The following is a 16,037-nucleotide window of genomic DNA, read 5'->3' on the forward strand; positions in this document are numbered from 1 at the left end:
TAAGTGTTTTCCTTCTGTTCATTGATGCTTGAGTATAATCTCAAACTTTGGGAGCAACATTTTATACATAAGTACTTGGTTTTCTTCCTTTTTTCTTTCTCTTTCTCCTCTCTCTCTCTCTCTGTTTCTATCTCTCTCTTTCTCCATCTTATGTGATTGGATAGAACTGGGCACCTAGGATGATGTGGTGTTACTATAGTGGGATTTTTTTTTTTTAAAAAAAAAACAACTCTAACTTACCCTTTTAAAAATTTCATAAATACAGGTGTCAGTGCCATTTGGAATAGTCTCTGTAACAATTTCTGTCTCCACATTTACTGTTTCAGCAAATTTACCTAACAGATGGTGAGTGGGCAATTTTTAAAGGGGCATTTTTTAAAAGAGCGGAGAGGGAAGGAATAGAGACAGGCACATTCTACATTTGAAGTTACCTCCACGTGTATTTTATGTATGTATACCCATACAATTAAGAAGTCTTTGGATGTTTTATCTTCAAGAATAATTCATATAATGGATTACTTGAATTATCATAAACATTTAGGGTTTAACAGATTTGTTACATATAGACGTTGTATCATGGATTTAAAAGACCATAGCCAGCGGGCAGCGGCGGGCGGAGCGACCGAGGGTCGGCGCGGGCTGGGCGGCGGGTGCGGGGGTCCGTGCTTCCTCGCGGTGGAGGGCTGGGGTTCGCCGGAGACGCCGGGTTGCTCCGCGTTGCCAGGTTACCGAGCGCGTGCCCCGCGCCCGCTCTTCCGCCCGGGCCGCCCTCGGCGCCGCCTGAGCCGCGGTGCGGGCTGCGCGGGGCGCCGGTTCCGCGTAAGCCTGGGTCGGGCGCTGCGTGCGGGACTCTCGTCGCGCGTGGACAGGGAGCGAGCGTGCGGGGGACGTAGGGCGCCGACCTGAGGCTCCCCGGCGCTCCGGCTCCGCTCAGGGCGCCCGCTCAGGGGCCTCCGGCGCGAGGCCCCCTTTGTGGTCAAGATGGCGGCGCCCAGGCGGGCCGCGCCGAGGTGAGCTGGAGCCGGGCCGGGAGAGGGGCGAGTCTGCCACGCCCAGGACTTGGACCCCGGGCTGGTCTCCCGTCTCCCGGGGAGCGGCGGGTGAGTGGGCGCGGCCGCGCGTAGGTCCCTCTCGTGGGGTGGTCAGCTCTCCGTGCGTCCGCGGACTTCTGTCGTCTGATAGATCTGGGGTGGCCCAGGTTGGAGGCGAGGGTGCGTGATTGTGGAAACCTGAGGGGTTTAAGGACTCTCTTGGGATCGTTTCAGACCCCAGCAAGAAGCTGAGCAAGTTTCCTCCTGACTCTCTTCCCGGCTAAGTTTTCTCGCTTCTCTGAAGGCGCCAGGTTTTCTGAATCACCTTGTTACCCGGGGGGATACAGTTGGTGGTTCTGACCGTGGAACGTAGGACCCGGCGCGGGGAAGCCTGAGCTGGTTCTAGTTACTTTGTTTGCAAAGCACTTGTCTTGTCTTTGGAATCTTTGTGTATGTAACCAACGTTGGGAAGAGCCAGCGTTTTCTCCTCCAAAACACTGCGAGGAGTAACTTTATACGTAAGAAACAAGTGGGCGTTCACATCCATCTCTTTTCCAGCCACTGAGTTTTGGTTGTGTTTCCTTTCTTTAAGTTTGTCTCGTTCTGAAGTGATAACAACAACAACAAAAAAGACCATAGCCAATTACACAAAGTATACTCTAGTCTCAGTCCTGCCATTAATTAGCTTAAGTCATTTAATTTTTCTAGGCCTCATTTTTCTCATGTGATGTTTTTTCATTGAAAAAGTATAGTTTCTAGAAGTCTCTAATCTCTGTGTCATAGTTCAGCTTGGAGAAAACCTGTTCTTATCCAAACTCCATGACATTGTATTTCCAGCTCCAACTTTGGACTTTGAGTGAGTTGGGGGCAACTTTTTAAGGATATTTTCACACAGCTTTTTTAGTTAATATCAGTCTAGCTGACTTGTCATACTCAGACTTTCTCCCATATTCTTTTACCAGTGTGTTCCTTAGTCATATATATAAAGACTGTTGTGGGAAAAATGACCTCCTGGGTCAGCTTACTGCTGATCCTATTCAGTGGAGTGAGAATTTCCATGGCACTGATTAAAACAAATCCTGAATTGCATGGACTTAAGATAGCAGAGAGGGGCTTCCCTGGTGGTGCAGTGGTTGAGAGTCCGCCTGCCGATGCAGGGGACACGGGTTCGTGACCCAATCCGGGAAGATCCCACATGCTGCGGAGTGGCTGGGCCTGTGAGCCATGGCTGCTGAGCCTGCGCGTCCGGAGCCTGTGCTCCGCAACGGGAGAGGCCGCAACAGTGAGAGGCCCGCGTACCGCAAAGAAAAAAAAAAAAAAAGCAGAGAGGCTAAGAGGTTTGAAGTTAGACATCCCCAAGTGTGAATTCTACTGTGACCCTCTTCTAGCTCTAGAACCTTGAGGAAGTTGCTTAAACTTTCTGAGCTTCACTACTAGTTTCCTCATCTGTATCTTTTTCAGGACTATTTATCAAGCATCTTCCTGTTCTCTATGCTTGGACGTATCAATGAATAAATTAGACAAGAGCCTTTGCCTGCGTGCTCCTTCTTGCATGCTTTCTCCCTCCTTACACTCTCGTGTGGAAACGGATGTTATAAATAAATTCTATGCTTTGTCACAGGTTGATGGGAGCTACGGGATAAGGAAAAGGATGTGAAGCTCACTGAAGAGGCTTGGGTTGGGAGTGCTGGAGGAGTGTACAGGTAGGTTCTGATTTTAAATAGGGTAGTCAGGGTGGATTTTATAAGTTGACATTTGAGCAAAGACTTGAAGTGAGGGAGTTGTCAGAATGTATGAGGGGGAGACCACTCCCTGGGAGCAAGAATAACCAGTCCCAAAACTCTAAGGCAGAAATATGCCGGGCAGCTTGGAGGAATATCAAGGAGGCCACCCTGGCTGACTTAGTCAGTGGGGAGGAAGAGACAGCAGGAGGGCTGTAGGTCGGATATGTGATGGGATGGATTGGGTAAGTCCTGGGAGGCCATCACATGCATTGTGTCTTTTACTCTAAATGTAGGCAGCCAGGGGCAGGATTTCAGCCGAGGTGTGGCATGAACTGTCTCTTGTTTGAAAAGCATAACTCTATCTGTGGTCTTGAGGATGTGGGGAGAGAGTGGAGTCAGGGAGAATCTCGGGAGGTGACTACAGGATCCTCGAGGTCTATGTTGGTGTCCTGCACCAGGCTGCTAGCGGCTGGTAATTCTCAGAAGTGGCACATTGGGAAGGTTGTGACAGCATTTCATGGTAGATTGAATGCAAGAATGGAAAGGAAGAGGGGGTCAAGGGTGAATTCGAGATTTAGGGCCTGGGGAACTGGAAAGGTGTGGTTACTGTCACCTAAGATGGAAAAAGTTTGGGGTAGAGCATGTTTGGGGGATTAAAGACCAGTTTTGGAGGTATAAGATTTGAGATGTTTTCGTGACGTCCAAGTAGAGATGCTGAGTACACAGTTGGATACACAAGTCTGCAGTTCTGAAGAAAGATCTAAACTAGAGATACACTTTAATACAATGGAGATATTAAGAATAATTACATGGAAGCGCTATTTTAAAGATAAAATGAAGTAATGCAATTAGCCCTCTGTCTTCTCAAAACATTTAATAACTGTTAGCTAAAATAATTACCTGAAACAAAAAAATACCTATAGTTTCTTTTGTTGTTTGCAGTAAAAGTGAATAAAACGTCACAATTATTTTAATAGTATTTGTGACACAGTAGTTTTAGTTAAGACACCATGACTACAAACATTTACAATAAACCTTTCGATCTCCTACTTTTCACTCTGATAGGGTACTTGGAACCATATTTTGTAAGGTTTAAGTTAGTTGTTATAGGGTACCTCTTTAATTAGAAGTAATTCTGAACTGTCTAGTTCCATGCAGTTTTATATACATATATGTATAATTATTATTTTATGATTTATCAAACTCAGTTGAAAATTTGCATCACTGATATACATTAGAATTTAAGCATTTACCCAGGTATTCAAGGAAAAAAATGTACTTGTCTTGTAATTTCCATAGGGGTACTTACTTTCACATCTTCCCTTCACTTTGCAATTGAAAACATGGCAGGGGAAATATTATCTTACTGGTCTTTGAGTTCCCCTTAGCTATCTGCAAGTCCTTAAACAGCCTTTGTGGCTTAACCAAAATTCTCTTCCATCTTCATTCCGCTAACAGATATTGGTCTAAGCATGTACTTATACTAAAAAATGCATGACCACGTTGTCTCTACACATCTATAATTTTATGTTAACACTATCATTATGTAAGCTATACTTTAATTGTAATTATAACAGATTTTATGTCAACACACATCCATTTCTAGTGTTCATCTGATGTTCAAGGGGAGAGCAGCATATCGTAAATTTTATCAAAATATAACATCTGAAGAATAGAACAGAGGGTAATTGTGTAATTCTGTATTCACTCTAATTAAGTTCAGTGGAGTTGGCATAATAGAATTAAGATGAAAAAAAAAAAAGACATTGAGGTACCATGGCTCCCTCTCCTAACACACCCTTTTCGTATCCGAGAGCAGAGACTCGGCACCTTTCTGTACAGAAATGGAGACAGGAAGAGGCCAGAGGATGAATGACAGGCACGAATGAGGTGGAACTTGAAGAGCAACATGGAAATGAAATACTTCTTTTGTATTTGGTAGGTGGGGAAAATGTACCAGTGTGTATGCCTACTGGGACCACGTTTTCCAGAACAGTTAAGCCCAGTGTCAACTATGCTGTCCCACCTTCCTCGTAAGTAAGTAGGAACATACTGTTACTTGAATCTTTACTTCCTGTTTCTTGATACCTGGTTGAGAAGATTATCACAGGAACTGCATCTTGTTAGCAAATACACTGTTTTGAAATGATTGACACTCACTGAAGAGTGGCAACTCCAAGCTTGCTCTCTCTTGATCTTGGACTATTTGTCTGGAGTGTAGGAGTGGGTTATGGGGAAAGACCATTGGAATTCTTATGTTTTCAGCATAATGGTTATAGCATAATGGTTAGGAGTGTAGGTGCTGGTTCAAATCTCTGCTTTCCACTTGCTAACCATATGAGCTTGGGCAATTTACCTGATTACCTGAACCTCAATACTCCTGCCTATAAAATGATGTTAATAATATTTCATCCTCATAGACTTGTTTTCAATGTTAAAATGAAGTCACTTACACCAAGCACTTAATACAATGCCTAGAGCATAGTAAAGTCTATTATTATTACTATTACTACTACTACTACTACTATTATTACTATCACGATGCCAGGTGCTATTTTTCCTATTCCTTATTCCATTATCTTCTGCCCTGTCCCCCCATTTCTGTCTTGTTTCTGTACAAGGGTAGGTTTGTCACAGAGCATTTTCTTTCCCTAGTGTCTGACTCTTAGTCATCAAGGTGACTTGTCCACAACCCGGCATTCATTGCTACTCGTTGAAGCAACCCATTTTGAGAAGGGGAGTTGGATATTGATGCCAAGTTGGGTCAAGGAGAGAGAATTTTCTCTCTTCTGCACTCAGAGAGCTAAGTGAAATATTCAGGCCTCAGAAGGAGAATCAGGCAAAGGGCAACATGCTTAATTTCATACCTTAGTGATTAAGAACAAGTCAGATAGGCTGGATTTGAACTCATTTCCGTCATGTAGTGACAACGGGATCTTAGGTGCTTTTGTAACCCCTCTGAGGCTCAGTCAACATCTGAAAGAGACGAATAACATTATCAGGACCTAGCGTATAGCCTCGTTGTAATAAGTGAGTAAATCCTTTTAAAGCGTTCAGCACGTTGTTTGGCATATAAACACTTAATAAAATTTAGCTTCTTTGACTACTACCGCTGCTAATATTATTAAGTAGCTGAGCAAATCTGAGGCCCATTTTTTTCTTAGATTGCACATAATCGTTTGGACAACCAGCTCACATTGATCAACCGTTGCTTATCTATAAACCCCCATGAACCCAAAGGTGCTTTAACTCTCTCCCAGTCAGAGCCTGTTCTGGGGGCAGAAGCAACACCGGCACTACCCCCGTCGTCTTTGCCTTTATTGTCACTACACTCGCCTGCCGTACTGAGCACTTTCTGTGTGCCAGGCACCAAATTTAGCCCTGCGTATGCACTATATCATGTAGTTCTCACACTCAGGTGCGAGACATTATCATCATCCCCAGTTTTCAGATAAAGACGCTGAGGTGTTGGAAAGGTAAGAAACTTGACCCACAGCAAGAGATGGAGCCGGAGTATTCAAACCCTTCTCTCTGACCTCAAGAACCCTTAAATATTAGCCTACTACTACATCCTGGTAAGAAAATCTGCTTCCAGCCACTCTTGTGAGAGTAGAAATGATTCTCAATCCCCACATTCCTCTATTGCCCATGCCATCCTAGCCTCAGGACCAGGGGGGAAAGGAAGTGATCTCTTCAAAGAGCAGCCAAAGGGAGCCTTCTCCCTTCTGCCTTTTCATAATCAACTAACCAATATTTTACTTCCTTCTTAAGAGTCCCCACATGTTCCTTTTGGTACTTAGCTTGGCGTTTTAGAATTCTGACATTCTGTACATGACTCATCCACTGTATTTCATGTTAATTTATTGAGGTCAAGTATAGGGTCTTACTCATCCTGAAGTCCAGTTATCCCCTGTCGCATCTAACTCTGTTCTTTTCTTCTTGTAGGACATCTGCAGATATTTATTTGAATTTCGTTGAATTGTTCTCATCAATAGTACATTAAAAGTTATACAGAAAGGGCTTTCTTATAAGGAAAACCATCTAAATAGATTTCTAGCTGTTTACTTTTTATAGCACTATTATAGAGATTATAGATCTCCAGGTAATATTTTTTAGATTGAGTTCTTCATATCGTCTTATTTTTACATATAATGATAAATCTGAATTTTCTCTATCAAAGCTCCAAGACTTCACTGGCTTGTAACTTAGCTTGTTGATTATGTGTTGTTGACTTTTCCATTTACAATGATATTTGATCCTGGTAAGGATGGGGCTGGGTGGGAAGGTACATCTTAGGGCCATAAATTGGTTTTGTAGAGAACTAACATAAAGCTCTAAAGTCTCATCATATTTCTGCAGAACTCATGAATCATTTTATTATAATTCCATTCATTCAGGGAGTATAAAACCATTTTCAAATTGTTATTCCTAATTTGTTCATCTTCTCTTCCTTAGTCTTAGTGAGAAGAGAGCAGGCTGAATGGAAGAAAGTCATTACGACCACTGGGGCCACTAGGGTAGGCATCAGTCCCAGAGTTTTGTTTTCATCTCTCCGCTATTAATATTGGCTAATGTCTTGAGTGCTTACTTGGTGCAAATTACTTAGCCGACCATGGCAAATGGATTGTGTCATTTCATCCCCTGATAGTCATACAATTAATGTATGTATTATTATGATATCCCATAATGCATACATGGAACAGAGCCTCAGAAGTAGTTATTTGCTCATGAAAATATGGTAGATGTGGAATTTGGACTCAGGTCTGATAGACTCCTAAATCACTCCTAGTGATTTTTACCACTAAATTAAAGTTGTATACCTCTGGAGAGTAGATAGTTTCTAAAATTTCCTCAGCTGTAACGTTTTATAATTAAATTTTTGTCTGATTGCAAGCTTAACAATTAAGATGGGTAGGAAGGCATGCCAGCCTGTTGAATGGAATTTCCCTGAAATAAGCCTGTTTTATGACACCAGTTCACTCATTCATTCACTCAGCATGTATTGAATGTTTGCTCTGTGCAAAGGCATTTTAGGCATCACAGTGGAGTGAGCGCCCCTTCCATAGACTCTCTTGCAGCACTCAGAGAAGTCTTGGACTGGTTTGCCTGTTATGGAATGGGGCTTGGTGATAGAAGCCTGGTTTGTCCTCCACTGATAAAACTAAGACATACTCATATGAGTTTATAGGCATCTTGAAGCCGTGGGATAGTAACACACATGAATCTTACCATTTTTGCCTGGGATTAATGATATAAAGCCTTTGGATTTGGGTATGGAAAATGGGTGCAATTATGGGCGTGTTGGTTCTACATATATATGGACATCACGTGTCATCAGCCTGCAGCTACCTGCCATTCCTCACTACTCCTTTTCACAAACCAAACAAGTACCTTCTTACCTCTCCTGTGGATAAGCTCTTGACAGTGGCACTAGGGCCTCCCTCAATAAGTACATCATTGGCTAAACCAGTGGTTTCTCAGATATGCTCATTGAACAACCCTTAAGGTGGATTGACATTCCACTGCCTAGAATAGAATATGGTGTTCTTTAGAAATCGGGGGGAAAAAATAGGCCACCAGATGTACTTTCTTTAATTTAAATCGTTTATATATATATATATATATATATATGAACAATTGTTATATATGTGTATGTATATTTGTTCATATATATGAATGATTTAAAATTGAAGATATATATATGTACATATATTTGTATATAAATATATATAAATATACACACATATATGTATATAAATATATATAAATATACACACACATATATATATGTATATTTAAATTTTGGCTTCTGTTAGCAAGTAGTAAATTAAATTATTAGCAGATCCATACTGCAGGGAAATAACCAGATTTCATTCAATAGCTTGCTTTTTTGTAGATTTATGGTTGTGATTTTATATCTGCAGGTATGTTTGCCGAAGAAAATATTTCTACCACTTTTCACAAAATTAAATTCATTTAATACCAATGCAGCATGTCTCAAATGTCTTAATACAGTTTTAATCTTGAATCGCATCAGAAGTATGAAATTAGAAACATACCCCAAAATCATTTGAAGATATAATTACTTTCATTTCCCTTATACTTTTGAGACTTTTGAAAAATAAGTATTTAGTTGTACTTATCTGTTTCTGTCTCTCTAAGGATAGCAAACACTGAAACACAATTCTTTTTAAAAGTCAATATTAAAAATATATTGTCCAAGATGATCAAAACTAAGGAAGTGGCAAAGAAATTCAAAAATTTAAACTTTCAAAGGGTGCTTTTTTTGTGAATGTGTAGTACTTGTTCTTCTGAAGGAATTAATCTTTTTAAAAATTTAATTAACTTATTTTTTATTGACGTATACTTGGTTTACAGCGTTGTGTTAATTACTGCTGTACAGCACAGTGACTCTGTTATACATAGGTATATACATTCTTTTTCATATTCTTTTCCATTATGGTTTATCACAGGATATTGAATATAGTTCCCTGTGCTATATAGTAGGACCTTGTTGTTTAGCCAATCTATATATACCAGTTTGCATCTGCTAATCCCAAACTCCCAGTTCATCCCTCTCCCACCTGCTTTCCCCTTGGCAGCCACCAGTCTATTCTCTATGTCTCTGATTCTGTTTCTGTTTCATAGATAGGTTCATTTGTGTCATATTTTAGATTCCACATATAAGTGGTATCATGGTATTTGTCTTTCTCTTTCTGACTTACTTTGCTTAGTATGATAATCTCTAGCTGCATCCATGTTGCTGCTGCAAATGGCATTATTTCATTCTTTTTTTTATGGCTGAGTAGTATTTCATTGTATATATGTACCACATCGTCTTTATCCATTCATCTGTTGATGGACATTTAGGTTGTTTCCATGTCTTGGCTATTGTGAATATTGCTGCTGTGAAGATCAGGGTGAATGTGTCTTTTTGAATTATAGTTTGGTCTGGATATACGCCCAGGAGTGGGATTGCTGGATCATATGGTAGGTCTATTTTTAGTTTTCTGAGGAACCTCCATACTGTTTTCCACAGTGGCTGCACCAACTTACATTCCCACCAACAGTGTTGTAGGAGGGTTCCCTTTTCTCCACACCCTCTCCAGCATATGTTATTTGTAGACTTTTTAATGATGGCCATTCTGACTGGTGTGAGGTGGTACCTCATGGTAGTTTTGATTTGCATTTCTTTAATAATTGGCAGTGTTGAGCATCTTTTCATGTGCCTATTGGCCATCTGTATTTCTTCTTTGGAGAAATGTTTCTTTAAGTCTTCTGCCTATTTTTTGATTGGGTTATTTGCTTTTATTGTCTTCAAGTCATATGAGCTGTTTGTATATTTTGGAAATTAAGCCCTTGCTGGTCGCATCATTTGCAAATATTTTCTCCCATTCTGTAGGTTGTCTTTTCATTTTCATTTGTTTCCTTTGCTGTGTAAAAGCTTGTAAGTTTGATTCGGTCCCCTTTGTTTATTTTCATTTTTATTTCTATTGTCTTGGGAGACTGACCTAAGAAAACATTGGTATGATTTATGTCAGAGAATATTTTGCCTGTGTTCTCTTCTAGAAGTTTTATGGTGTCATGTCTTATGTTTAAGTCTTTAAGACATTTTGAGTTTATTTTCGTGTATGGTGAAAGGATGTGTTCTAACTTCACTGGTTTATATAAGGCTGTCCAACGTTACCAACACCACTTGCGGAAGAGACTGTCTCGTTCCCATTATATATTCTTGCCTCCTTTGTCAAAGATTAATTGTCAAAGATTAACTGAGGTGTGTGGGTTTATTTCTGGGCTCTGTATTCTGTTCCATTGATCCATATGTCTGTTTTTGTGCCAATACCACGCTGTTTTGATTACTGTGACTTTGGAGTACTGTCTGAGTCTGGGGTGGCCATGCCTCCAACGTTGTTCTTTTTCTTCCGGATTGCTTTGGCAATTCTGGGTCTTTTATGGTTCTGTATGAATTTTAGGATTATTTGTTCTAATTGTGTGAAAAATGTCATGGGTAATTTGATAGGGATCACATTAAATCTGTAGATTGCTTTGGGTAGTATGAGCATTTTAACAATATTAATTCCTCCAACCCAAGAACATGAGATGTCTTTCCATTTCTTTGAATCATCTTCACTTTCCTTTATTAATGTTTTACAGTTCTCAGCATATAAGTCTTTTGCCTTCTTGGTGAGGTTTATTCCTAAGTATTTTATTTTTGGGGTTGTGATTTTAAAAGGCATTGTTTTTTTACATTCCCTTTCCGATATTTCATTGTTGGTATAAAGAAATGCAGCCAATTTCTGTATGTTAATCTTGTATTCTGCTACCTTGCTGAATTCGTTTATCAGTTGTAGTAGTTTTCATGTAGAGTCTTTAGGGTTTTCTATATGTAGTATCATATCATCTGCATATAATGACAATTTTACCTCTTCCTGAAGGAATTAATCTTGAAGTTCTACTAAGACGTTTGGGATACCTGTTTTAATGAGCCACTACTTCCTGCCTGAGATTGCACTATGCACCAGAGATTCTAGAATTAGCATAATAAAACTAATAATGCAAACAACAACAACAAATCTTCACAAACCTTCCTTGCAAGGAAGTAAAGTCCACTGGAAAAGCAGACAAGTGAAACACACATTCAAAATGGCAGTGATTCTCAAACATTTATGTGCTGAAAAATCATGACAAGCATGATAACCAGGGCAATTACTAGACCCCTTCTCCAGCTGGTCAGGTGTAAGGTCCTGTAACTCTATTTTTGGTGAATGCCTCCAGGAGAGTCTGAGACAGATGTTCTCAGTTGTCGTCGACCTTTAGTGTGCATCAGATTTGCCTGAGAATATCGTTAAAACACAGATTGCTGGGCTCCAGTGCCAGAGTTCTAACCAGTTCCCAGGTGTGGCTGATATTGCTGGCCCAGGGACCACATTTTGAGAACCACCTTTCAAAACTCTGCAGTATGCGATTGTGTGTGTTGTGAATGAGACGGGCCCAGAGAACCAAAGGAGGGCAAAGGGACTCTGCCCTAAATTAGCCAGAGGTAACAATAGCAGCTAGAATTGATTGACCCAAGAAAAAATTATAAGAACTTTACCTGCATTTGCTCATTTAATCCTTTCAGTAAGGTACATAGGTGCTACTTAGTGTTCCTCTTTTACAGGGGTGTCCAGAGAAGGTAACTACTTTGCCCATGTCCTAAACTGGTAAGTAACAGATTAAGAATTCAAGTCTAGGAAGTCTGATTCCAGAGCCCACACCTCTACCCTTTCTGCATGTAGAGAGGAGTAAAGGGTTGTCAGTGAAGCCTTCCTGGGGCCTCTGGCCTCTGAGTGTAGATAAAAGGATGAGTGGACATAAAGATCATTATTTGTGTGTGGTGGGGGTAGGGGAGGAAGTATCAGGGCTTCCAGAAGAGCCCACCCTCCCCATACATCTGCTATAAGCAAGTCTGATGATCAGGAGTCCGGAACATGAGTATGACTATGGGATACGGAGAAGGGTTCTAGAACCCTGAGGTTAGAGTTCTGGATCAGTTAGTAGGTGACAGAAAGTGAATGAGTGATTTACCTTACTTTCCACGGGTAGCAGGAAGTTTGGAGTTAGTCCCTCTAGCGTTAGTCCAGCAGCTGAAGGGCATCACCAGGGGACTGCGTTGCTTAGCTCTTCCAGCTTCCACATCTCTAGCACGTCCACATAGCTTCAAAGTGACCCCAGAATCTCCAATAGTGTTCCAGCAATTTGGGCAGGAAGAAAGAAAAGGGAAAAAAAAAAGAAATTAAGTAAGAAAGAAAAGTGTGTAAATCAGCAAATTTTTTACCACAGATGGTCAGCAGACTTGCACTTAGATCTCATCAGCTCGGATTTTAAACTGGCCACCTTAGCCTTAAGGATAATGGGGTCTCCTAAACCAGGGCTCTGATAGTAAGGAATAAGGAGAGAGTGGTACTGATTAGCAGTGCCTGCTGTCCCAAACAAATATTATCCCCAAACTATTTTTTATCCTATATTTTACTTTAAAGAATGAAGGGGAAACATTATGTATCTGTAAATAGCCTTTTAGAAAGGGTACAATTATATAGTTATACAACCCCCTGGAGGGCTCCTTTCTTCTAAAATCTCTTTAAAAACTGTTCAAGGTTAAGGACATTTTTATCTTAATTTAGTAACTTGCAGTGGATTATCTTGGAATGACATCTCTCTCTGCAGATGTTCTGTCAGGCTTTAGAAAATTCTAGAAGTGGACAGAGAAGTGTTATGGTACATGTATTTGCAATATGCACGTCTTTGAAATGAAATCCATTTAGGGACCAAAAGGCATTTCATGTCTTTGCTATACATTTTCACATATTTGCCTTTCCAGAATTCCTTTGAGCAAATCTGTTAGATGTAACCCATCCGTTTCTCCCATCTGAATTCTTTATTACTAAACATTCTTCAGTATGCTCTCACTCCCCTCTGTCAAAGGCGTTTCTCTGGGTCCTCACCCTTCTCATCTCATATGTGAATGTGTATCTTAAACTGGAGCAACAGTCTGCTATGACTTCTCCATAACTTGAAGAACCCGTCTTTGTGGGAAAAAAAGTAGACTTACTAACTTAAAATGCGCACAATGTTTCTGAGAATTAAAAACTAAGATAAAAACATAAGCAATGGAAAAAACTTACATTTGATCCTTTTCAAATACTTTATTTTACAGAGAAGGCAACTGAGGTTTAAAGAAAAAATGCATTAGTTAAACACTAAATAATAAACCTTAAACCTCAGTGGAGCAACACATGGACGGTTCATTTCTCACTCACTCAGGAGTGTAGTATGGACTTTGGTGGTCTGAGGGTCAGTTTTCTGCTCAGTTATTCAGGGACCCACCACCTTCATCCAGTGGCTCTACGTTTGTCCTAAAAAGGAAAGGAGAGAGGAAGCTGCAAGCTACAATTATCAACTCGTTATCCTTCAGACATAAACTCTTCAGGTCACCTCTGGTCACATTCTTTGGAATAGAACCATACCCAGATGCAAGCGGAGATGGAGAATGTTGTTCCTATCTTGGTCCTAGTGATGCCTCTACAGGCTGGAGGAGCTAATTAAAGTGTAGTCAACAGCTCGTTGTTTCTGCCACAATGAGTGATTAGCCTAAGACTGTGGATTAATTATGTGTGTGTGTCACATATACATATAATAGACACAAACATATGTATGTGTGTGTATATATACATTTTTTAGCAAGAGTTGACACATGGGGCTTCTGCCGTATCAAAAGAGTACAAAATGCCTCTTGTTGCTTTTTCTTAATTGAAGTTGACTACTACTATCTATTTCCCTTCATTTTGCTACCTCCCCCCCGCCTTTCAGTATTATATGAAAATTCTGAAAGAAATAATTTCAAAGTTTCCAGTGCTTTTTTTTTTTTCCAGTGCTTTTAAAGGTAATAGAATACTCAGACCTTAACAATTTTCCTGTGTGAAACTTTTGCCAGACTAAAATAGTTAACTTATGAAAAGAGAAAATAAGCTGATTTTTTTTTTTTTTACACAAATACCCTGAGCCAGGGTGGAAAATAAATGGAAAATTGGAGGAATTTAGATCCTTTTGTTGTAAATTTAAATATTTTTAATTGTAAAAATAATACAGGCTCATTGCAGAAACTCCAAAATTGAAAGGATTTAAAGAAAAAAGGAAAAATAACTCAAAATCCCATTTCTGATAAATCATCTCTGTAACATTTTTGAGGGTATCTTTTGAAACTTTTTTGTGACGGGGTGCATATAAATACAATGCAAGTATAAAATACCTTTAATTATTATATCAAACTACAATACAGTTCTATAAGATTTTTATTTAGTAATATAAGTATGATTACTCATCACCTAATAAAAATCTGCAGCATCATTTTTAATGGTTAACAGCATTCTATTATTTATTTAACCAGTCCCTACTGTTCAACATTTAGATTATTCCTGTTTTGCTTTGCTAAACAATGAGACAAGCATCCTTGTTCATATGTCTTTGAGCATTTGTTTATTTCCTTAGAGTGGACTTCTAGAACTTGAATGGCTGGTTGTCAGTTCTGGTACATACTGACATGTTGTCTTCCAGAAAGGTTACCGTGCTTTTTATTTCTACCAAGAATTTAACATCCAGTGTGGTTTCTTACACACACTTATCAGTACCAGTATTATCAATATCAATACCAGTATTATCAAGTTTTTTAAAACTTTGTCATTCTAGTCAGTAAAATATGACACCTGAATTATTTTATTTGTATTTCTTTGATTAATAATAGCAAGGTTGAACATATTTTCATATCTTTATTGGCTGTTAATACTTTTTAGTTTGTGACTTTATGACATCCATTTTTCATCGATGTATAAACAACCTTTTATATATCAATGTGTTTATTTTGTTTGTTGTAAATGCAATTTTTTTCTCTTCATTTATTAATTTTTATTTTGTGTGTGTTGAACTTTTTTAATACTGTCAAGTCTATTCAAAAACCCTTTAATGAACACAACAAATGTGGAAAATCAGTCATTCTCCTGCATTTTGTAATCAATTTATTTCCTTTTGGGCAGTATGGAAATGTAAGTTCTTATTTCATCTTATGGTTGGAAAGAATCTATTCCCTTGGAAAGGGATTATAGTCTCCATGATGCAGTAATGGGAGATTTTATAGGGTAGGCAGGGTCTACAGAAGAAAAAACCCTAAATCACACTCCATTGGTGGTTGCCTTATTTATAAAAACGGCATTTGAGGTTGTGTGACTGCCATCAGGTAAGCAAAATTAATTTTTAGCATGAAATACTCCTATCAGCAAGAACAGCCTAGGATAGGCTAGCAGTAAGAAGTGAGGGGTTATGGGATTGGGGCATAGCCTCTGTTTCCTCCAATGCAGCTGGAAATTTAAACTCTGGGGCTCCTGCTTGATCCAATCAGCCCAGCTAGTATGTGTTGCCAGGTAGGGTGAATAGACTCAGAGGTACAAGAGCTCATCCTTGGTCCCCTCTGGAAATGAGCAGAGAATACTGTGTCAAGCAGAGGTGATCAGTCCATGGTCTGGAGACTTGGATCTCCTCACATAGTCCTTAAAGTCAGGGTGAGACAAAATACCAATACAAATTATATTGATGACAGTATCAATGAGGTGACATTGAGTCCTTTGACCCAACGTGTGTCTGCAGTGTGCCATCCATTAGTAAATGGGCAAAGCCATTTGACAGATCTATCTGATACAATGAATGAATATGACACTCATATTTTGAAAAACTGAAACTGTATCCATTTGTC

The 16,037-nt window shown here is 39.6% G+C and overlaps 1 long non-coding RNA gene across 2 annotated transcripts in view; it reads left to right on the top strand.

Annotated features, from left to right (window-relative positions):
* The first annotated feature begins 773 nt into the window (after nucleotides 1-773).
* LOC125960630 (uncharacterized) overlaps nucleotides 774-16,037 on the top strand; it is a 43,297-nt gene continuing 28,033 nt past the window's right edge. Inside the window, exons 1-3 of one of the 2 annotated variants that reach the window (XR_007470486.1) lie at nucleotides 774-1,100; nucleotides 2,664-2,734; nucleotides 4,698-4,788. This is a non-coding gene — a long non-coding RNA (uncharacterized LOC125960630). Of the gene's footprint in view, nucleotides 1,101-2,652; nucleotides 2,735-4,697; nucleotides 4,789-16,037 lie in introns of both variants that reach the window. The other variant, XR_007470487.1, reaches the window with a different exon arrangement.

This window comes from Orcinus orca, chromosome 12 (assembly GCF_937001465.1).
Source record: "Orcinus orca chromosome 12, mOrcOrc1.1, whole genome shotgun sequence".
Lineage (NCBI taxonomy): Eukaryota > Metazoa > Chordata > Mammalia > Artiodactyla > Delphinidae > Orcinus > Orcinus orca.